Source organism: Bos taurus, chromosome 28 (assembly GCF_002263795.3).
Source record: "Bos taurus isolate L1 Dominette 01449 registration number 42190680 breed Hereford chromosome 28, ARS-UCD2.0, whole genome shotgun sequence".
Taxonomy (NCBI): Eukaryota; Metazoa; Chordata; class Mammalia; order Artiodactyla; family Bovidae; genus Bos; species Bos taurus.
In genome coordinates, this window is record NC_037355.1 from 14544404 (window position 1) to 14567813 (window position 23410).

At 40.3% G+C, this 23410-nt stretch overlaps 1 long non-coding RNA gene across 2 annotated transcripts in view; it reads right to left on the reverse strand.

Moving 5' to 3' along the window:
- The window catches only part of LOC101906006 (uncharacterized), a 475458-nt gene that overhangs the window by 232554 nt on the left and 219494 nt on the right, over window positions 1-23410 (reverse strand). The gene's annotated exons all lie outside the window — the stretch shown is intronic.

Genomic DNA, 23410 nt, shown 5'->3' on the forward strand with positions numbered 1-23410 from the left:
AAATCAAAAGGAAGGTTATGGTGCTGTATGGGAACAGGGAAAATACACAACTAAATACCCTCAGTTATGCCTATATGACTCACATGGAATGATTAAACTCAAAAGTTTTAGACTGCAACTGTTGGCATGACTTATTAATAACTGGGGGTTTCCTACATACTGAGATGTAAGAGGTCCTAAGAAAATGTCTTCAAGGTGAGAGGAGAAGGGGACGACAGAGGATGAGATGGTTGGATGGCATCACCGACTCGATGGACATGAGTTTGAGTGAACTCCGGGAGTTGGTGATGGACAGGGAGGCCTGAGGTGCTGTGGTCCATGGGGTTGAAGAGTCGGACACGACTGGGAGACCGAACTGAACTGAAAGAAAAAGTCATCCCCCAATTTTTTCCACTAGGGCTCCACAAAATTCTCACAGACTACACTTCTTGCAGAAAGGCAAGGCGTCCCAGTTTCGAGATGAAAAGCTACCAGGAAATGCTGCAGACTATATGGTCGCTCTCCAAGCCATTCGGCACCACCGTCCTCATCGCTCTTCTGCCCCCTGTTGGAAATCTCGCGGAGGGCCGTGAGGAGCGGCACTGCCCTCACACTTGATCTACTGCCCAGTTTTACCCATCCATGTTTCAAGGAAATGGATAGAAACTTCTTTTACACAAGACAGTTCCTGAGTTAGAGCACTGAAGTCACCAGCTAACTTAACAGAAAACATTCAAGTCTTGGCGATCTTTAATACGTTAGTACAAATTCAGAAGCGACTTGACACAGAAGCAAGTGGATATAGACTTGGACCGGAAAGGCCTGAAGTTAAACCTCAGCTTTTCATGTCATGGCGATAACAATCTGAGGCAAGTGACATAATGTTTTTGAAACTTGCTTTCTTTATAAATATTATATAAATATATAATATTTATATCATAGCATTGTTCTGAGGATGGGGTGACACGTGAGGCTGTGCCTGGAGCATAGTATGGAGGTAATAACCGTTTACCTAATAAATAGATCATTACTTTACATTTTTCAAAAGACTTTTATAAAAATATATAATTTTATATTTATAGAATAAAATCCACTTATTCTTCTAATTTTCCAATGAGATGGACAGGGTAATGAGGGTAGACCCAAGATTAGAACCCAGGACTTTTGACTTCCCAGTAGATCTGGTGATTCCCAATAATGCAAATGTAACAGGAATAATGGAATGGCACATCCATCTTACTTAATTAACTAGAAAATTAAAGGGTTAGATTGAAATAGAGGGCAGATGGACTTGCTATTTGAATAATACATTCAGCTGTCTCTCCTTATTTGGTAAACACAATCATTTGCTCCCATGTATTGGTCTGTGTCTTATCACTGTTCAATTTGGGAAGCTCACTTCAGGAGCTTAGCACAGCATGATTTCCCTATATAAGTCTCGAGAGGCCATGTGAAGAATCTAAGTGGTATAGCTTTAAGACCGCACTCTCAGGCTCCTCTGGGGCAGTGGACATGATGACTGATTGAATCATTGCCAGCTCATCTGTATCAAGTTGCAGGTTTTCTCAAATTCCAAGATGGACTTTTTTTTTCCCCCTGCAGTTACTGAGCATTTGGAACAGTTCCTATAAAGGGATGCCAGTCTTCTTCCTCAATTCAGAGAGGCACACTCAACTGGCTTCAACCTGAATTGCTGTCTCTGTTAGACATGGTTATTCTCTTCCAATGCCAGGGTGAGCAGCTAGGAACAGTACTGCTCTATTTGGGGTATCTGATAAGTGAGAAGTGTGCCTGTCTTAAGGGAAGTTCTTATGTATCTTAAAATTGAAAGACTTTATATGAATTCATGTTAGCATACAGGCATTAACTAATCTGCCTATGAGTCCAGCTTCTGGAATATTTAATTAATCAGAAATGAGGATTTATCAGGTAATTACATAGTAGCATCTCAAAAAAAAGTGTACTTTTAAATTTCTGGCGGTATTTTTACTTTAAAGGCCATTTAGCAAAAATTTTCAACGTAAACTTTTGTTGTTCTCTTTGAAACGGCTCTAAATAGGGCTGGAAGTGTTTAACTTGTTTCAAATATGCTAATTTGAACCTCAGGCAGCTGCAGTGGATATTAATATGAACACAATGGCTGACAATTTGACCACAGCCTCTAGTTTTCATTTACTGCTTTCATACTAAATGTCCCTTTTGTGCACAGGGTGTAAAAACCATGGTCAGATGACTGAACTGGGAGACATGCCTGTAGACTGACCAGTGTCTGAGAGCCTTTTCTTCTTTTGAAGAAAGTGATACCCTTTAACTAGGGAAACTGGTAGATCTTATGCTAGATTATAAATCTTTAACACATTATCAGCTTTTTCACAGTGCAGGGAAAACTCAAGGAGAAGAAACCTCTTAATAAAATTAGTGAGGAGTGATATGTTCTTAATACATATTTACTCCAAATTGGCCCATAAAAAACATCATGGGACATTGGCCTAGTGTTAGGACAAATGAGTTTTGGGTCATTCATCTGAAATGTGATTTAGAGGTAAACATTTTGAATCAGTTATATTTTGCCTGCTTATTCTTTGTAATTGTCAAATAGGTAATGCTATCTAAATGAAAAAACTAAAAACATCCATAGGAAAATATCTAATGACATGTATTTTCTTTTCATAGTTGAGTTTTATGAGCCTGAGCCAGATGGATGTGCATCTGTACGTGGTCTGTGGGTTTTTGCTGCAGAGCACCATTTTGCTCAGCTGAACTTTGTTCTCTAAGTGCACAAAGGCTTAAATCATCCTGTGGGCATCTCTGCATGTGTCACATTCACCAGACAACTTGTCTAACTCTGTGAATGTGTTTCTTTTGAGGGTCTCAACTGAGCCATTGTTTAATAAAAGCAAAGAACCAGCTATATACTGAAAGATGTACAACTTCATATCTCCGACACAGGCTGAGCCAAAGGCAAAATTATAAAATATAAACATTTATTCTATACTGTATGATTTTAAAATTTAAACTGAATATTTTAAAATGTTAGTACAAAGAGATTTGTTAATTAGGAAACACACCTTACATCAAGCAGCCGGTCTTCTCAGCCAGAAGATAATTAGTATAAGGCCAGAGAACGTGCTTTTTTCACTGTGTCTAGTTTGGTGTCTGTCACATGAGTGAATGAATAAATGGATGCTCACAGGACTTGAATATTCATACAGGACTTGAATATAAGTTGTTTAATCCTCACTACCAACATGCAGTGTAGGTGTTCTTGTTTTACAAATAAAGAACTTAAAGTGCAGGTTGCAATGATTTGTTGAATGTTATCCAGCTAAGAAGAGCAGAGATAAAACTTGAATCCTAACTTTTCATTTCTAAGTCTAGGCAATTTCTAAGTTCACATAATGTCAAATCTCTGTCTTAGAATTTATTTCTCCTCCCACGTTGATCTTTTTCTAGAGCATTCTTTATCCTTTACATGTCAGGAGTCTTTCTGTGAAGGACCAGAGAGTAAATATTTAGAGTTTTGTGGGCCACATGATTTCCATTACACAGTTCCTCAATTCTGCCATTGTATTAATAGCACAAAATCAGGCACAGGCCATACATATCAACAAATGAACATGTATGTGTTTCAGTAAAACTTAATTTATAAAACACGATGGGCCAGATTTGGCACATGGGCTATAATTTGTGATTTCCTGATAGAACATAGGACCATTCCTGGAGAATATCAGAGGATCTAAGTCCTAGTCCAGGCTATACTGTAAGAAATGGAAATAGTAAGACAATAAAAGTAACATCAGGGACTTGTTGTCAAGATTGCACTTCCACTGAAGGGGGTACAGGTTCGATTCCGGATCAGAGAACTAAGGCTGCAATGCTGGAACCCTGGCTGCAGGTGTGTGACTACATGGCAAATTGAGAATTCTGAACAGGCTTGACTGATTTCTCAATGAAATAATGGTCAATTCAGAGAGTTTCCCTTAACACAGGCAAAATGTGCAGGTAAAATTCCAGAATTACAAGAACCAAGTAATTTTCTCTTGATTTTCTTTGTTGCCTGCTTCCGAAATCCCATATGCAAGGTAACATCCTGGGACCTTAGAATCTTCAGGTCACTTTCCTCATTGCTGAGACAGACCAAAGCAGCAAAAAGCATATGGTACCACGAGAAGATGGAGAAAATGGAAAAAAGGTAAAGAGAAAAAGATGAGCAAAATACTGCGTTTGATTAGCTGACAGAAAGAAACTGGGGGAAGGATGAGTAGAAGTTGCTCAGTGGGTACAGAGCTGCACTTTCACAAGATAAAAAAAAGTTGTAGAGCCCTGTTGCACAACTAGGTGAATATACTCACTACTACTGGATTATTTACTTCAAAACTGTTAGCTTCAAATGGTTAAAATTTAATGTTACATTTTTTAACCATAATTAAAATTTTTTAAAAGGAAAAAAGTCATTCAAAATCCAGCTCCATGACTGTGTGAATCTGAGAATACCTGCTGCTGCCGCTAAGTTGCTTCAGAGGTGTCCGACTCTGTGCAACCCCATAGACGGCAGCCCACCAGGCTCCCCCGTCCCTGGGATTCTCCAGGCAAAACACTGGAGTGGGTTGCCATTTCCTTCTCCAATGCATGAAAGTGAAACGTGAAAGTGAAGTCTCGCAGTCGTGTCCAACTCCTAGCAACCCCATGGACTGCAGGCTACCAGGTTCCTTCGTCCATGGGATTTTCCAAGCAAGAGTATTGGAGTGGGGTGCCATTGCCTTCTCCTGAGAATACCTAGGAGCCTTGTTTTCTTCATTATCAGTTCATGGTTAGGGTTCTAATCTCATTAAATTGATGAGGTTAAATGAGATAAAGTACATAAATTGCCAAGTACAGTACTTCACACCAGTATAATTTCAATAAAAGCTAGTGTTCCTCTCCCACTTCTATCACTTTCCTCTAGCAATTCCTCTCCTCATTGCTTTAGTATCAGATCTTATCTTCCTGTGGAATATTTTTCCACAGAGGTTAAAAAAAATTACTGCCCGTTTAATTTAGCTTGCTTCTCCTGTCCCTCATTAGTTGGTATGTGTACATGTTGTGGTCTGCTGCTAAGTCGCTTCAGTCGTGTCCGACTCTGTGCGACCCCATAGACGGCAGCCCACCAGGCTCTGCCATCCCTGGGATTCTCCAGGCAAAACACTGGAGTGGGTTGCCATTTCCTTCTCCAATGCATGAAAGTGAAAAGTGAAAGTGAAGTCGCGCAGTTGTGTCCGACTCCTAGCGAACCCATGGACTGCAGGCTACCAGGTTCCTCCATCCATGGGATTTTCCAGGCAAGAGTACTGGAGTGGCTTGCCATTGCCTTCTCCGATGTTGTGGTCTACCTAGAGAATAATAAATAAACAGTTACTGTTATTCAGCATTAACTCTTTTGTGTGTTTATGTGTGTCCTGTCTAAAAAAAATCATAAGCCAAAAAACACTTAAATTGTTTCCCTCATACTGTTCCTCTCCCATTCAGCTCTGTCTTAATTCATCCAGGCTGTTGTAACAGAATACCATAGACTGGGTAGTTTAAAAAAGGGAAATTTATTTCTCATAGTTCTGGAAGCTAGATGCCTGAGATCAAGAAGCCAGCATGGTTGAGTTGAGGAGGGAACCATCTTCCCGGTAAACTCACATGTTGAGGGATGGGGGGAGCTCAGGTCTCTTCATTCTCTGATTAGGGCGCTAACCACATCATGGGACTCCACCTGCATGCCTCATCCAAACCTCATTTCCTCCCAATGGCACCACGCCCAAATCCCATCACACTGGGGATTGTGGCCACAACCTAATTTAGCATTAACTCTCGAGGCTATTAAATTGCAAAGTATGAACTCAAGGAATGTGGAATAAAATGAGGCAGACAAGCATTTCCTGAGGGTCCCAAGGAAGAATATGGATTGTTGAACAGCAGTAAATCTCCAGGCATGACAAGATTCAGGGAAGCTAAATAGAGAATGTGAATCAGGAAATGTGATGCTAATGGATTGCCAGATGTCGTTTCAAGGACAGCGGTGGAAGCTTCAGACCAAGTAGGCAAGAGCTATCAGCAGTGTTTACTAAGAATTTATAGTTTACTTGATGCTTTCTAGAGACAAGGTAATTTACCTTGGTCTCCTTCCCAATAGTCTCAAACTTGGTTTGACATTGTCTGTTCCACTGTAGAGACATGCATGACACAGTTCTACAAAAACTATTTTTTTCAGTGGCCCTTGGCTTTTTGCACAAATCTGTACCTAGCACCTACTTTGGGCATAGCCTCCATGTGTTGGGTGTGGAGAGGAACAGTGAGAGAATGCCAAGAGTCCCCTTATGGTTTCCTGGCTGAAGAGGCAAGAATGGAAGTGTGTGAGCATACACAAACACACATGCGCATGTATCAGCCCAGTGCAGAGCAGGTACATTCGTGATTACAAAACCCAGAACCTTAGACAGTCAACGCTTCAGAGTTTTATGGAAGTGAGAAATCAGGGTAAGGTGCGTTAGTGTTACTCAAATTTTAAGGTGCAATCAAATCTCCCTAGGATTTGTTAGAATACAGATTCTAATTTGGCAGGTCTGGGGCGGGACCCAAGATTCTGCATTTCTAACAGGCTTCTTTGTTTATTTATGCGTTTGTCCACTTTGTTTATTTATGCATTTGTTCATTACTGAATCTGCCACGCACTACGCATTGTGCTATAAACCAGACATAGAATAATGACTAAAATACAGCCCATCCCTCAAGAAGAGGACAGGTAAAGCCAAGATTATAACTTCATGATTAACAGAACTATTCTCAAGCTTCTTTCTGAACCGACAGGTATAGAATGCAGGCTGACTTATGAGGGATGGATAAGAGCTTCCTTGATAAAAGGTTGCTGTGGAGAGTAAAGGGATGGGGCAATTCCATCTGGGCCGGAGAAACAGGATGTGTGAAGACCTGGAAGTGTTCAACAGCATCCTTATGGTAGTTTTCAGTTTTAGACTTGGTCAGAGCACAGGCTCTGGGCAGAAGTGCAGAGGGAAAAAGAACTGAACAGTGGTCAGAGGCCAGGTCCGGGGGGCCTTGTGTGCTAATAAGCAAAGATGTTGACACAATAACATCCCGAAAGCTAAGGTGAGGTGAGGAAGGGAATACAAAGATCAGAGGCCCCTGTCTAAGTGTGTGTCTTCCAACTGGCTCTGTCACATGCAGAGGACCATGGTGACTTCTCTCTAGGACTTTGGCCCTAGTTTATCTTATTTGATTTGGTGCCTCCTCCCCACCCCACCCAAACATGTGAGGCTCTGCTCTTCCAATGATTTTCTTTGAAAGAGGATGTAACGCCCAGAGTGGGGCCTCTCAGAGGTTAAGAGAAGCTGCAACCACTTCCAATATTTGAATTTTCTGATTTATTTAAAAATCAAAATAAGATGACAAAGTTTACAATGTATTTTAAATATTCCCTTGAATAATTAAAATCCTTACCATAACAAGCAGACCATGAGTATATGCTATTTTACAGATAATTATAGTTTTATAAACATTAAAATACATTAGAAGCAGAATGGGGCATAAGATTAAAGCCTACTTTCAATTCTATATCTCTGTGGTTATGTATAGAACCAGATTTATAGGCAAAAAGTGAACATATGAGGATTTTTGTAAATGTAAGGCTAGGACAAGCTGCCACCCTGTCCCTGCCCTTCCTTGCCCTCCACCCTAATAGGCCCTGATTCAGGAGCTTTGAAAAATTCTATTTTCTTATTTAATTATTGGAGGAACAAAGCATTAGACTTCACAGGGGCAAGCAGCACACTGACTGAAGGGTATGCAAGGTCAATGACCAAACAGCAGTGACCTTCAAGAGCCACCTTGAGGGCCAATAAAAGAACCCACTGTGTTGCTCTAACCTAATGCCAACATGGGCCCTTTCAGCAAAATGACAAAAACCACTGAAGAGGAAACAGGCATGTCATCGTGTGAAAGACAGACTAGCGGGCCCTCTATCATCACCCCTCGTTTTATTTTTTTAGCTTAGTGGAAGACTACCTGATCTGAAGAGACAGGTTTATTTTGGAGACAGTGGAACACAAATGAATGCACAAACAAGAGGCATATCTGGCAGCATAAGAAACAGTCTGCTGTTTAAAACAATGACACAAACCAAATTTAGCTCCTATTCCCCAAACCAGCTGAAAAAGCAGCAATGGCATGTGCCCAACAAGCCGCATCCAGCATGCTGGCCCATCTCTGTGGTACATTTGCTGGCCCCGTATTTGCAGGAACTGTTCTTGTGCTTTAACTTTTTTTTTCCTCAGAAAAATAAAAAAAGATCTTGATTCCTACAGAGTCCTATCAGAGAGCTTATTGAGACAAACAGCTGCATTGTGAGTTACAAAGAGCAGAGGGGATTCCAACAAGAAAAAAATCAAGCTATTGTTTGGTCAGTTTGATAAATTAACAGTGTCCAGCCTAGGCAAAGATCTGACTGTCCAGAGTTCATTCTGGAGTGACATTTTATGGTTTCGTCTTTTAAAAGCCATGTGAGTCGGCAAGCATAAAGCTGACAGGACCTGCAGCCTCTAGAGAGAACACGCCGTCCCTCTCATTTATTTGAGAGAACGCTGCCTGGCTCGGAGGCCTGCAGAGTGCTGTGCCAGGGCCTTTTGCTTGGGCCACAAGGGCTTGATGCAGTCTGGTGGGCAGCACAGACAGCATTCAAATGAGAAAGGATTCTGCTCTGCGGAGACAAAGCAGCCAGAGCTTTGGACACTGGACCTGGAGGATTCACCATTCACTGCCCTCCCCCGTGTAGCAAGAGGATTTCTGGCATGGCCAAGAACTTAAGCTTTTCCCCTGAGAATTCTGAACTTTTGTTTTTGGCATTATGTTTTCAGGGCCTGACAAGGCTGTAATGATCAAAGTAGATTAAAAATGGATCACTTTGATCCATCTGTGATTAAATGCCCTGTACAGAGGAGCCTGGCAGGCTACAGGCCATAGGGTTGCAAAGAGTCAGATACGACTGAGTAATGCACTCTCTCTCTCTCTCTCTCTCACACACACACACACACACACACTACAGTCCACAAGGTTGCAAAGAGTCAGATACAACTGACTCACACACACACACACACACACACACACACACACACGCACGGCATTACAGAGACCAGTGTCTTGTCTGGTGCCAGAGGATGAAGACAAGTGTGGGAACCATGGCTAAAATGGGAACAGAGAGATTTGTAGGCTATGGAGATGTCAGAGCAGAAGGGGCTTCAGAGATGATCCAGCCAGGTGCCCTTGTTTATGCACGTGAGACAGTAGAGGGAGGCCTTGAGTGATTTGCTTAGGGTCACACATTGATATGTTGTTGGGTTAGAGTTTTTACAACAAGTAGAACTTCTGGTTCATGGGAGAGGGGCAGATTTACTGCAAAAGTGGCTCCACTTCTTCCCCTCTCTGTATCCCTCTCAGTAACCAGAGAAACACCCAGCAAGGCCCGACCAAGATCAGCAGAAGCAGCCAGCCAGCTCTGGATTTGTGAACAATAATAATGGATATTGTTCTAAGCCCCTCAGCTTTGGGGTGGTTTGTTTATGGCAATTTCTAACTAGTCAGCAGCACCCATAATGAGAGGTCAGTCACTGAGTGAGAAAGAAGGAGCAGGATAATACTCTTTGCTTAATCCTGAGGTTTCTATACCTTGAGACTAGTTGTCGATTTAGAGGATGAGAATATGTGCTGGGAGTGGAAGTCTGGAGAAACGTCTTCAGAGCTACTGTGGTGGTGTGCTCTCACAGTGCTAGACGATCCTGAAGCATCTGTGTCATCACACAGTGGAGCTCAAATGATGCTAGAAATCTTCCAATCCTGATTTTATAAGATATGCAGAGGCTAGGCAATGTTAAGGCAGAACTGACTGCACAATTTGAGGGGCCCAGGGCAAAATGAAAATGTGATGTCCCTTGTTAAACACTAAGAATTTCAAAACTGTGGCAGCAAAGCAATAAACCAAGGGCTGGCCCCTGCTTAAGGTGCGGGGCCCTTCTGCAACATGTGGGCTGCATGCCAGCTCCGAAGCCGGCCTGGAGTTAAGCTTTGGTTGACGGATGCCCCTTCAAAAGTCTGTTTAATTTCTGCCAAAACTTATTTGCTAATATTAGCTAGTTCAAGATATAAGGCAAGAACCTAAGGCCTCTAGTTCTTACTCTAGTGATTTATTTTCTTCATTTTTTGACCGATTGACAGAAAGAAAATCAGAACCAGAAACAGCATGGCTGGCCTGCGGTCTGATTCAGAGGGAGTAATTTATAATTCTTCATAGGATGTGTTGAAGCATGGGAGTCGAAGCAAGGAAAGTCTGAAATTTGAATTCTTACATTGAGTATTTGCTCTGTCCAGTTATATCTTTATGATATTTTCTTTATGGAATTTGATTGCTGTTCATTATAATAAATTACTTGAATTGTCTATTTAGCTATTTCTTTTTTTGTCTTTGCTTTCTTTTCTATTTTTTGTAAGCAAAAATTCTTAGGTGTTAAATAATAGATTTTAAGTTTTTTTTAATTCCTTCTAAGCTTTGCCTTATTTATGACATCAGTAATTTTCCAACAGCTCTGAACTCTTCTCTTTCCTTTAGCACTCTGGAAAATTTTATAGCTTAGTATGTGCATTACCTTATCCTTAACCAACTTTGTCACTAGTCTGAATACTCTTCTTTTTGACTTATGCAAGACACTTCAGAATTAAGTGTTATTGGAATCTTTGTTTCTGTAGGAAACCCATCTCCATTATTTTATTTTATAATTAAAAAGAAAATGGAACTGGACTTTTTTAAGTTGTCTAAGTTATTTCTCACTGTCTTATCAGGGGAAATTTGAAAGGCCCCCTTAGGTATCAGAGATGAGTTCTTGACTTAAAAAAAAAATTCTTTTAGAAAAGACAAGGTTTTTGTGATCTTTTTTTTTTTAAAGACAATGAAAGTGACAGGCAAGATCTTAGATGATAAAGGGATCACTAAGGGCAATAGTCAGAGATGAGAAACAACCGTAAGAACTTATGTAAAAACCAGTGGCAATGTCATGAGGAACAGAACTCAGTTTTGCATCAAAGGTTAAGCTAACTGAACATTTATGCTTGAATCCAGGCAGAGTTCTTGCTGTGTAGACACTGGTTGCTTTCTTCATTGACACAGGTTCTTTTTGCTTTAAGGGTTACTTGTTAACTCACCAAAGGCACATGTCACCTGTGCTACCTGTATCTCTTTGTCAAGGGACCTGGTTTTGTTTGCATGTGTGCATGCTAAGTTGCTTCAGTCATGGCCAACTGTTTGAGACCCTATGGACTGTAACCTGCTAGGCTCCTTTGTCCACGGGGTTCTCCAGGCAAGAATACTGGTGGGTTGCTACATCTTCCTCCAGGGGATCTTTCAGACCCAGGGATTGAACAGGCAGGTTCTTTACCACTAGTGCCACCTGGGAAGTCCCAGCTTGGTCTATGCAGCTACAAAGAAAGGGTAGATTCTCAGGGCATTTGTTCCCCTCCTCACTTTTTTTTCCCTTCAAAAATCACCATAATGGGCTTACATTTAGCCAATGACATCTAACTGGACTAATGAAACGTCTAATTTAATTTGGAACAGTGAACCTCGATTCTATTTTGGCTTGTTCACGTTTTTATTGAAGCAGAATACATTTTCATAGTCCCTGACGGAAATGCTAACTTTCTCCATCAAGGTGGCAAGGACTTCCATTATCAAGGATATTTTCAAGCCAGTTTCCAGAGGAGATCCCACAGTGGCGAGAATTGGTCAAAGAAATACGGGGTCATGATAATCATGACCCAGCTCTGGTTATTATCTTTTAGGCATGGCTGCTCTTCTGCTATTTGCTATTTCTACCCAATCTATTTCTCATCTCTCTTCCTCTTTTTTCCCCTTATATTTCACCCAAATTCCAAAGCTGTGAGTCTTCTTTATGTTTGCCAAGGTCACACTGGCACCAAAGTCTCTCTGCAGGCTTCCTTAAAGGACAAAATCAAACTAAAATGTTCTGCCCTTAAGCTAAAAGCTGTATAAACTAGACACTTGGCTTCTGCTTAGCTTTATTTTCTTTTCCTCTTTTGCTCACTCTTTCCCCTCTTCTCCCAAACACCAGGTACTTTAGATTCATTTCTCTGTCTCTCTCCTGCTTTCTTTCATTTGACCCCGAAAGACAAAATGCTGACAAACTCTCTTCCTTTGGCTCATTAAAAAATTGCCATAAAATTTAGAACTGGCTTAGACCAGCCATCACTGATCTTCTTGATTTAGTTACTGCCAAGAAGTGTTTTATGATTATCCACTGACTTATTTACAACAAACACCACAAAGTCCTTGGTGTTAGGAACCTGTATAGACATTCTCATTTGTTTGGAAAATAGAGTGGGTAGCTGAAATTCCCTGAGTGGGACAGGGTGGGTTGGGTTGCTTGACTTGCACATTTTTAGATGAGAGAATTAAAAATCTCAAGCCTTAAAATGTAATAGCATCAAATCATTTCGCTGCTGTGTAGAAAATGTATACAGCCCTCAGACAAAACAGGAAACTTTCTAGTACTTTGGTAAGCATTAATTTCAGGAGGCCGTGCCATTAGTGAAGCTGGTAATTGAAAACAAATTGTATTGGTGATGTTAAAAATGTGTATTGGTAGGAACTGTTTGAAACTGATGAGGTTAATTGATTACACAAAAGTGATTTAGAGGCTGATGTAATAACCACCAGTCTTGAGACTGTTATTAATATTTGAAGAATAAATCAGAACAGGAATGATTTAAATGTTTTAAACATTTGAGTTGTGTTGAATATTCAATTGTGTATTTGACATATATGATACTGATCTCATTCTCCTATAATCCTGGTAACAAACTGGTCACTATGTGAATTTAAAGTAATACCTGAAAGCTCTCTAACAGGTGATATTTTGTTGTGAGCAAAATAGTGTAATTATCTGGAACAGATCCTAAAAGAGTTCTGATGTGTGTTTCCAAAGAGAAATATTCACTGTATCTTTTGGAAGTTAACTCAAAGCTATGATGCCAGTGATTACTTGAGCACTTCACTGTCACATAAGGAATCATCAAAGAATAATTGTATTATTCTGCTTTCTTTAGTCACTTTCTCCAACCTGGCTAAAGCTAGGTTTGGGAATCTTGGGTAGTGGCCATAAAGACTGGGTGTCCACAACTGGACCATTGGCTATTGTTTGCTCCTTTGATGGGCCAATGTTATTCTATGGGTAGTTGCTGGTGGAAAAAAGGTTGGTGGTTAAGGTGGAAGAAAAAATACTTTTTTAAGTTTAAGGTTCCCCTAACACATATAGAAGCTGTGGGGAGAGCAATCAAGTCAGGGTAAACCTATCCTAGCACAGTTAGAGAAGTCCACTTGATAATTCAGGAAATGTGATAATGTGAACCAAGTACAAACTGGGACACCACGTGGCCTGAGGTCCACATGATGCTTCACTAAAAAGTATGTTCCCAGAACCACAGTATTATACTACAACAGAGAGCTAATCATTACTTTCATCTCTTAACGATCAACAAAGGAGATTCGATTTATAATCCACAGTAAAACATCTTTCAAAACTGCCTTTGCTTTCTTCTCAGTGTCTCAGACTCCAAGATACCTTCTAAGATACTTGTCCCTAACACAATTTATAATACTATTTCATGCAAATATGGGCACAATAAAGGACAGAAATGGTATCGACCCAACAGAAGCAGAAGATATTAAGAAGAGGTGGCAAGAATACACAGAAGAACTGTACAAAAAAGATCTTCACGACCCAGATAACCACGATGGTGTGATCACTCACTCACCTAGAGCCAGACATCCTGGAATGTGAAGTCAAGTGGGCTTTAGGAAGCATCACTACGAACAAAGATAGTGGAGGTGATGAAATTCCAGCTGACCTATTTCAAATCCTAAAAGATGATGCTGTGAAAGTGCTGCATTCAATATGCCAGTACATTTGGAAAACTCAGCAGCGGCCACTGGACTGGAAAAGGTCAGTTTTTATTCTAATCCCAAAGAAAGGCAATGCCAAAGAATGCTCAAACTACTGAACAACTGTACTCATTTCACATGCTAGCAATGTAATGCTCAAAATTGAGCCAACATTTATTGGTAGTTAACATGTTCTACTTATTTCACTATTTTTAATAATTATGTCATAATAACTCTAATACTGTTTTACAAATTTCTAACAACCCTGAAAACATAAAGAAACCATAGTTTAAGGGCAAGAGAGTGACCTGCCCAGAGTAACATAGCTAGTTAATAGCAGAACATGAATTTCTTGGTCTTAGTCTCTTTCCAGAGCCCCTGTATTCATCAGCACAAGTTCAGGGACCAGCACCCCCAATGGCTGAGGTTATATTAAGAATGAAGCAGTCACTCGAACACAGTGACACTGGTGTGCACCTAAGTACCACAGTTCAACTCCCTCCTTTAATTTTTTTTTCCTTTTTACACAAGTTTTTAGCTGAATGTAACATTTTGGACCCAAATCTGTATTAGCATACTAGTTACCAAACATTTGACAGCTGTCTACAAATTAGAACTGCTGCTGCTGCTAAGTCGCTTCAGTCGTGTGCTACCCCATAGACGGCAGCCCACCAGGCTCCCCCGTCCCTGGGATTCTCCAGGCAAGAACACTGGAGTGGGTTGCCATGTCCTTCTCCAATGCATGAAAGTGAAAACTGAAAGTGAAGTCGCTCAGTCGTGTCTGACTCTTAGCAACCCCATGGACTGCAGCCTACCAGGCTCCCCTGTCCCTGGGACTCTCCAGGCAAGAACACTGGAGTGGGTTGCCATTTACTTCTCCAATGCAGGAAAGTGAAAAGTGAAAGTGAAGTCGCTCAGTCGTGTTAAGACTCTTAGCGATACCATGGACTGCAGCCTACCAGGCTCCTCCATCCATGGGATCTTCCAGGCAAGAGTACTGGAGTGGGGTGCCATTGCCTTCTCCAACAAATTAGTACTAGAACTTCCCAAATATAAATACTTGTGATGTGGGGAGGCAATTCAAAATTTACATTTTAGGGTTTATTTGTGCATTATATGTTTATTTTTTTTCATACATACATATATACTATTTTCCTCCTGAAAGTTCAGAGGAAATTCTGTGGCCCAGGGTCATGATCTTGAGTGTGTTAGTTCACTCATCTCCACTGAGCCTCCTCTGTGAGGTTGGAGAAAGGATTTAGGAGGAAGATTAGGAGTTCATCAGAGCGAGACAATGATGAATAGTACACAGAGCATAGGTAAAGATCTCCAAATGCAGTTGTAGGCTCTGGTGTTGTGTGTGTGTGTGTGTGTGTGTGTGTGTGAGTGAGAAAGACAGAGAGAGAGAGAGAGAGACTCTTTGCAACCCCATGAACTGTAGCCCACCAGGCTCCTCTGTTCATGGAATTTTACAGGCAAGAATACTGGTACTGGATGAGTTGCCATTTCCCATTCCAGGGCATATTCCTGACTCAGGGATCAAACCCCTGACTCCTGCATTGACAAGTGGATCCTTTACCACTGTTGCTGCTGCTGCTGCTAAGTCGCTTCAGTTGTGTCCGACTCTGTGTGACCCCAGAGACAGCAGCCCATGAGGCTCCCCCGTCCCTGGGATTCTCCAGGCAAGAACACTGGAGTGGGTTGCCATTTCCTTCTCCAATGCATGAAAGTGAAAAGTGAAAGTGAAGTCGCTCAGTTGTGTCCACCCTCAGCGACCCCATGGACTGCAGCCTACCAGGCTCCTCCATCCATGGGATCTTCCAGGCAAGAGTACTGGAGTGGGGTGCCATTGCCTTCTCCGTTTACCACTGCACCACCTGGGAATATACAGCCTCCAAAATGGTCCTTACATTAAATTTTTATCTTTTGATCAAAATTACCTTTTGTTATAAATGTTTCTATAGTAGCTTTGATCCCAATTGAAAGTGAAATGCTATATCTCTGATGAGATTCATCATTATTCTTTGAAAGATAGGTCTTAAATCAACAGATCCTATTTTTCTTTTCTGGGCAGATGCCTTCAACATGGAGTACACGTTAGTCAATTTCATTTTCATTGTTCAGAAATGGTATTAATTTACTATCTTGGCAGTTATGGTCAATATAAATTTCCTTGGAAGTTAGTCAGTCCTTAACCAACTGAAATTAGAGTTTAAGCTATGGAAACAGAGGGACACAGGAGGCTGAGTGTGGGACTATGATCTTCCATTTGGAGGCCTGGGCCTTTAGAGTTAAGATGAACACAAGAGTGATAAAAAAAATCATTCTAAGTCATCTGCCCTCAATTTCCTGACTATTACAGAAAGAGTTTATGGAATTATTGTAAGAAATCTGCACATCCCTATGTAGGTTGAATAAACATCTCACACATGCATATACAATTCATTTTCATGGCTGTAATCAATATGATACAAATTGTTTTAAAATATTAATTTTACTAAATTTATTTGTTATTATGTATTTTTAGTCAATATACCAATATACACAAGAGATTCAATTACCATCACAAGACATTTATAAACTCTTACATTTGAAAGGAGTTTCAAACTTTTAAACATCAGGAATCACTAATTTTAAATAATGATGGTTCCCATGAGATCAGAAAAATGGGAAGAAACATGAAAGAGGTCAGAAATTTGAAGGCATTTCCACAAGAAAAAGAGCAGGAGGTTCCCACCCAAAGCTATCAATTCCTGTCAGGAAATTGGCTGACACATCCTTGCTTTACCTTGGAGCTACGGAAGCCTGCAGCTTGATTTAGCATGGGTGTTAAAGTACCCTATGTCAGCAAACTCACAGGAACAACTTGTCAATTCTGCTAGTGTTCTGTCTAAGCTTCAAAATGGCACAGCACTCAGATACCCTAGTATATCATAATGTCTTTGACATTTTCCTGAGGAAAAAGCATGGATTATGAGTCAATGTACAAAAGGAAGAATAAAAGCTATCTCTGTGGAATTTATGCTTCTATGGATGATCAAAAGGAGCATCCAACGGTATAGCAGGTAAGTGGTTTTGTTGTTTCTTTACAGCCCCAATTTAATCTCTCCTGCTTCTGGTAACAGAATCTGCTTTCCTTTAGGGAATTTTCCATATCCACTGCTGGCACATGGCACAGACTTAGTCTCAAAACTGCTGCTAAAATTATTAATAGATAGGTGAACTCCTCTGGATGAAATTTTGAAGCTGGTTAGAAGTCATTTTTGTGCTGCTTATGGTCATTTTTTTGCCATCAGTGAGGGCAGCCTACCCAAGAATAAAGCAATATAGGGGACAACTGACAAGCAAGTGGAGAAAGAATCCAAAAAATAACATGTGACCATCTGATCCAGGTATTCCGATTTTGATTCCTGGGTTATGTGAGCCAATCAAGTTTACTGTGTTTCTTACATGTTTGAGTTAATGTCACTGGCACCATAAAGAAACCTGCAGGGTCGGTCCTTCAGCCTCTGATGGAATTGACTATTATCTTTGCATTGTCGCTTTCCACATTCTAGCTCCAAGAAAACTACACCCTGCCATGTCAGGACTGCTCTGGCCTGACTCATTACAGACCCTCTCAGTGTGGAGCAGAAACCACTTCTCCGCCAGCTCACCAGCTGACTCTTAGGGTCCAGGCAGTCACAGCCCTGAAAAGGTCCCCAAAAGTAGTGAGAAGCAGAGACCCTACAGATCTCCTGAAAAATTCGGCTCTCAGATGGCATGGAAAAGTCACCTCAAACTAGAAAATTTTAAATGTAACTGAAGCTCTCCAACCAACTGGCAATAAACAGTGAGTGATGCACTGCAGTGTATGAAGGTTTGCCAATTTTTGATAGAGCAGCCCAGTAACTCAGCTGGAGATTCTCCTGAGAGGACTACAATAAGAATTGTTTTATGGAGATGAGGTATTTTGATGCTGAATCTTCAATTTTGCTTTAATTCTTTTTTTCTCTTACTTATTTTCATTCTTGTTTACCCTGCTGTGTTCCTTTCCATTATAACTCTCTTTGTCTGAAATCAGACCCATAGAAATAAGACTCTAATAAGGGACATGAGAATCCCTAAATTTCCCTTATTCTAATTTTCTACTTTATCAATATTTCAATTTATGAAACATACAGGAGGTATTTTAGTTCACTGGCTCTTCAATTTATTCAAGCTACTTTATAATCCGTTGCGTGGAAAATCTGAATATGCATCATAGCATCTAAAACCAACATTTCTAAATCTGTTTGTGGTACATTATGTAGGAAAATACTTCAATCTCACTAGCACTTGAAAAACCCTCATTATACATTATTCTATCCTAGGAAAAAAGCAAGTGTTTATATCTGTATATAAGGGGAAAAGAGATAGTAATACTGCAACCCATTGATAAAGATTAAACTGTCTTCCTTAGCTTAATTGGACAGGGCTTTTTTATTTTGGGGTTTATTTTGGTGCTTCCTTACCCTGCTTAATATATCAACCAAGAAAGATAACTGTTTTTCAGTGATCTTTGTGTAGGAGTAAACAAAGTTTGAGATTAAAGTCTTTTTGTTTGTTTGTTTTTCCCTCCTTCCTAGAAGCTGGGCCGGTTAGATCAGTTAGTTAGAGTGTGGTGCTAATAACACTAAGGTAAGAGGAACTAAAAAGCCTCTTGATGAAAGTGAAAGAGGAGTGTAAAAAGTTGGCTTAAAGCTCAACATTCAGAAAACGAAGATCATGGCATCTGGTCCCATCACTTCATGGCAAATAGGTGGGGAAACAGTGGAAACAGTGTCAGACTTTATTTTTTGGGGCTCCCAAATCACTGCAGATGGTGACTGCAGCCATGAAATTAAACGACGCTTACTCCTTGGAAGGAAAGTTATGACCAACCTAGATAGCATATTCAAAAGCAGAGACATTACTTTGCCAACAAAGGTCCATCTAGTCAAGGCTATTGGTTTTTCCAGTAGTCATGTATGGATGTGAGAGTTGGACTGTGAAGAAAGTTGAGCACTGAAGAATTGATGCTTTTGAACTGTGGTGTTGGAGAAGACTCTTGAGAGTCCCTTGGACTGCAAGGAGATCCAACCAGTCCATTCTAGAGGAGATCAGTCCTGGGTGTTCTTTGGAAGGACTGATGCTAAAGCTGAAACTCCAATACTTTGGCCACCTGATGCGAAGAGTTGACTCATTGGAAAAGACTCTGATGCTGGGAGGGATTGGGGGCAGGAGGAGAAGGGGTCAACAGAGTATAAGATAGCTGGATGGCATCACCAACTCAATGGACATGAGTTTGGGTGAACTCTGGGAATTGTGGATGGACAGGGAGGCCTGGCGTGCTACGATTTATGGGGTCTCAAAGAGTCGGAGACGACTGAGTGACTGAACTGAACTGAAGTGGGTTTGATCCCCATATGGGCCAGAAGCTTATACTTTGGGTTTCCTTTGTAGCTCAGCTGGTAAAGAATCTTCCTGCAATGCAGGAAACCTTGGTTTGATTCCTGGGTTGGTAAGATCCCCTGGAGAAGGGATACGCTACTCACTCCAGTATTCTTGCGCTCCCCTGATGGCTCAGCTGGTAAAGAATTGTGCAATGTGGGAAACCTGGGTTTGATCCCTGGGTTGGGAAGATCCCCTGGAGAAGGAACAGCTACCCATTCCAGTATTATGGCCTGGAGAATTTCATGGACTGTATGTACATGGGGTTGCAAAGAGTTAGACACAAGAGTGACTTTCACTTTCATAAGCTTTCTAGGTTACTCCTGAACTAATTCAACTGTGTTCTTTGTTTTGCTTTTTACACTTGACTGTAGTTATCTTTTTACTTTTACCCTAAAAGCCAGGTTATAACATACTACAGAACCACTCACATATGCTGATGGAGAACTTACTGCTTGTTATTGTGTTTGATGTCTGGTCTCCCCACTGGGTTGTAAACTCTTTAAGGGCAGAACTGTGTCTTTTGTTCACCATTGAATCCTCTGTCCCTAGTATAATACTTGAAATATAGTAAGAACTTAATAAATAGTTGTTAAATAAGTGAACAAATTAATGAAATAGCTCAAGTTAAAGTCAATGTTATTGAATATTAGCATGAATCAATATGGAGTTATCCAACTATATGTGACCAGTGAAACTAAAAACAACAGTGACAATAACATTATCTAACATAATTTAACATAAATACTGTAATTTAACAATAATAAATTATAATAAATTATTATAAAACTATGTGACCAATTATTTGGAAAGAGAATGATCATTTCTAAGTACGTGTTATTTAGAGAGAGTATAATGTAGTGTACATAAAAATTTTCATAATCTTAAGTAAAATATATATTCTATAGGAACACCCAGTACACACAACACACAACACACACAAAAAAACACACAACAAAACAAAATTTTCACAGAATATTTACCTTTACTGTGAGGGGCATACTGATATTTCTATTCTAATCTATTTTATGCTTTCTCTTATATTTCATTAAAAAATGCTGCTCATGACCAACTAAATTGATCTTGTGTCTCTCTTGTGGTCTGAAGAACTCCCCCACAGCAGTGAGAAGCATGGGCTCTGGAGTCAGACTGCCCACTGCTCGGCCACTTACTGGTGGTGTGATACTGGCCCAGTGTCCAATGATGAAGCTTCACTGCTTCATCTACAAAATGCAGATGGTGTTAGTAACCACACATCATAGGGTGATTGTGAGAACTAAGTGAAATAATGAGTAGAAAGCTCTTACCAAGTGAAATAATAAGTGGAAAGCTCAACCACAGGTTGGTTGTGAGAACTAAGTGAAATAATGAGTGGAAAGCTCTCACCACAAAGTCCTCAAAACACATTAGCCACTATCATGTATCAGACATTACAAACATGCTTCTCAGGCATCTCTCTATTCTCTGAAAAGTCTCATGCTGTAGTATTATTACCCCCATTGTAGACTAAGGTTTAGAGAGGATGAATGAATCATCCAAGGCCAAATGGTCAACAAATGTCAGAGCTGGGGTACTCAAACCAGGTCTATCTGACTCTGACCAGGACTGTGGTTTTTCTTTTTTTTTCCAGGGAACATTCCAAGAAGGCTCCATGAAAACTCTGGGACTTGAGGCAGCCTTTGAAAGCTGAGTGAATTATATAAAACCCATGCCCAAATGCTACTTCCCATGGTTGAAAGAAGTTGGGGTTTAGGACTGGGCACATCTGGGTTCTATCCTTGGCCTACCATATGCCAGCTTAGTAACTGGGTGCAATTTTACTTAGCCTCCTCTGAGACTCAGTTTCCTCAACTTTATGCTACTGATCAAACCAACTGTGCAGAGTTCTCATGAATAATGAGATACACAAGATACATTTTTTTTTATTGTCTGGCAAATAGGTGCTCAACAAATGTAAGATATTTTTATTAGCTAGAATTTGTGTAGAAGGTATGTGAGTTAGAATTTAATCTCTTACCTAGGGCTTAATTAAATCTGCAATTTGTAGGCATCAATGGACACGCAATTTGAAGCCATCTTGAAAGCACGGGTGAAAATACACTGTATGAAAAGCTCTGGTAAGTTCTATCATTCATCAGCTTAAGCAGTTCCAAGCAGAATGACTGTTAGTGACATTGAGATTGCAGCTATTGAATGTACTTTAGGTGGTAGAGTTTGTCCAACATAATCTCTTCCAAGCTACTAGCGATACTGTTCAGCTTTCCATGTTAATGTAAAGTACATTTGCCTCACCTAGGAGCCATCAGGACTTCACAAGTACAACAGAGCATCCCATGACAACAGAGCCAACTTGGAAGTACTGTTCATTGCCATCGCAGATTAATTATCAACTCCACTGCCTGCTCTTCAAGACTTGGGACCTTCAGAAATGAATCAAATATTAGAAAATATAAAGTTGGCTTCTGTTTACACCCCTGCTCATTTCTACCTCTGTGGATTGGAAGATAAGAAAGCCAAATTTCTTGCTCCCCAGGGTACCACTGAAGGTATGGTTTGCAACTTAACTAGGCATGTTGCTCCAATTGCTATCAGCTCTGATTCCTCTGAAATCATTCAGTTTAATATTTCCCCTGTGGACTCCATTGTGAGTAAAGTGATTACTAAAGCCCCGGACATCAGAAGTAGAGCACAGCTGTGATTCTAAAAGCCTCATTCACAGGTAGGAATGGTGATGGCAGAGTTTACAAAGTTGGGATGCACAGTTAAGATTCTTAGGTACTGAATCAACCCTGGAAAAACTCCATCCTGCAAGTGAATTACAGAGATGTAGTGGAGAACAAATGTTTTAGTCTCTTGAGCAATTAAAATACTTCTGACACAAAACTATCAGAAGAGTGGAAACTGTCAGAAAGACAATTTTACACACATATATTTTAACTAGAAATACGATTCCACATGTCAAAGAGGGTCCTAGAGGTTTTGGTGTGTTTGGTGATACAGTGATAAATGTGAAACATATGCCCTCAAATAGTTTATTTATTAACAAGTAGTATTGAAAAGCACTGACGTTGGGAGAATGGAATTTGAACCCTGATACTACTACAGTAGTTTGTGTTGACTTGAGTAAATCTCTTATATGTTTTGGTCTTTTCCCCCTAATTTGTTAATTTCAGATTCATATCCATGGAACAGAGTCCAATTATAACATTTCCTGAGATTCTGAAAGTCTTATGTGATCAAGCTGAGATTTTTTTGATTGGGATTGAGCTCCATTAACCTTTCTCAAAGAGAAGGAATCTTTTTGCACTGTGCTAAGGGACTCTACCCATATAAGTCAGCATGTGACTTGCCAGGTAAAAGAACTATGTGTGGAATACTTCAACAAAATCTATCCTTTCAAATACCGTATTTATTAATGAGTAGCAATAAAAGAATGAAAATTAGTTTTCAAGATTTTCACACATTGTTTCTGATCCTAATAAAAACTCTATAAGGTAAGTCATCACTTCAGTTCAACAGAAGAAAATAACTAAGATTTTAAAAGGGTTCATTTCTTGCCAATATTTACATATTAATAGTTAACAAGTAGCAGAAATAGATTTTTATTCCGCTGGGAAATGCTGGTGGTCATGATGATACTGGGAACCTTTTTGTATTTTTCCATATGCCTTTCAACTTCCAACCAAATGCTCCTGATCATACACATTTTGGAACAGCCAAAGCAGAAGCTGTCAATCTGTAAGATGCAGACCCCTGGGGAGGTTGTAGGAAGGTTATTTCTGAAGGAATTCAAACCCTCATGGACACTAGGAAATACTTGGTCACTAAATGTCTTAGTTAGTTCAAGCTGCTCTAACAAAGTACCACAGACTGAGTGTCTTATGCAGAAGTTTATTTCTTATTGTTCTGCAGGCAGGAGATGAGGAAACCAGTGTAACGAGTACTGGTGAGAGTGCTCCTCAAGGCTGCAGTCTGCTGGAGAGTAGACAGAGCTCTCCA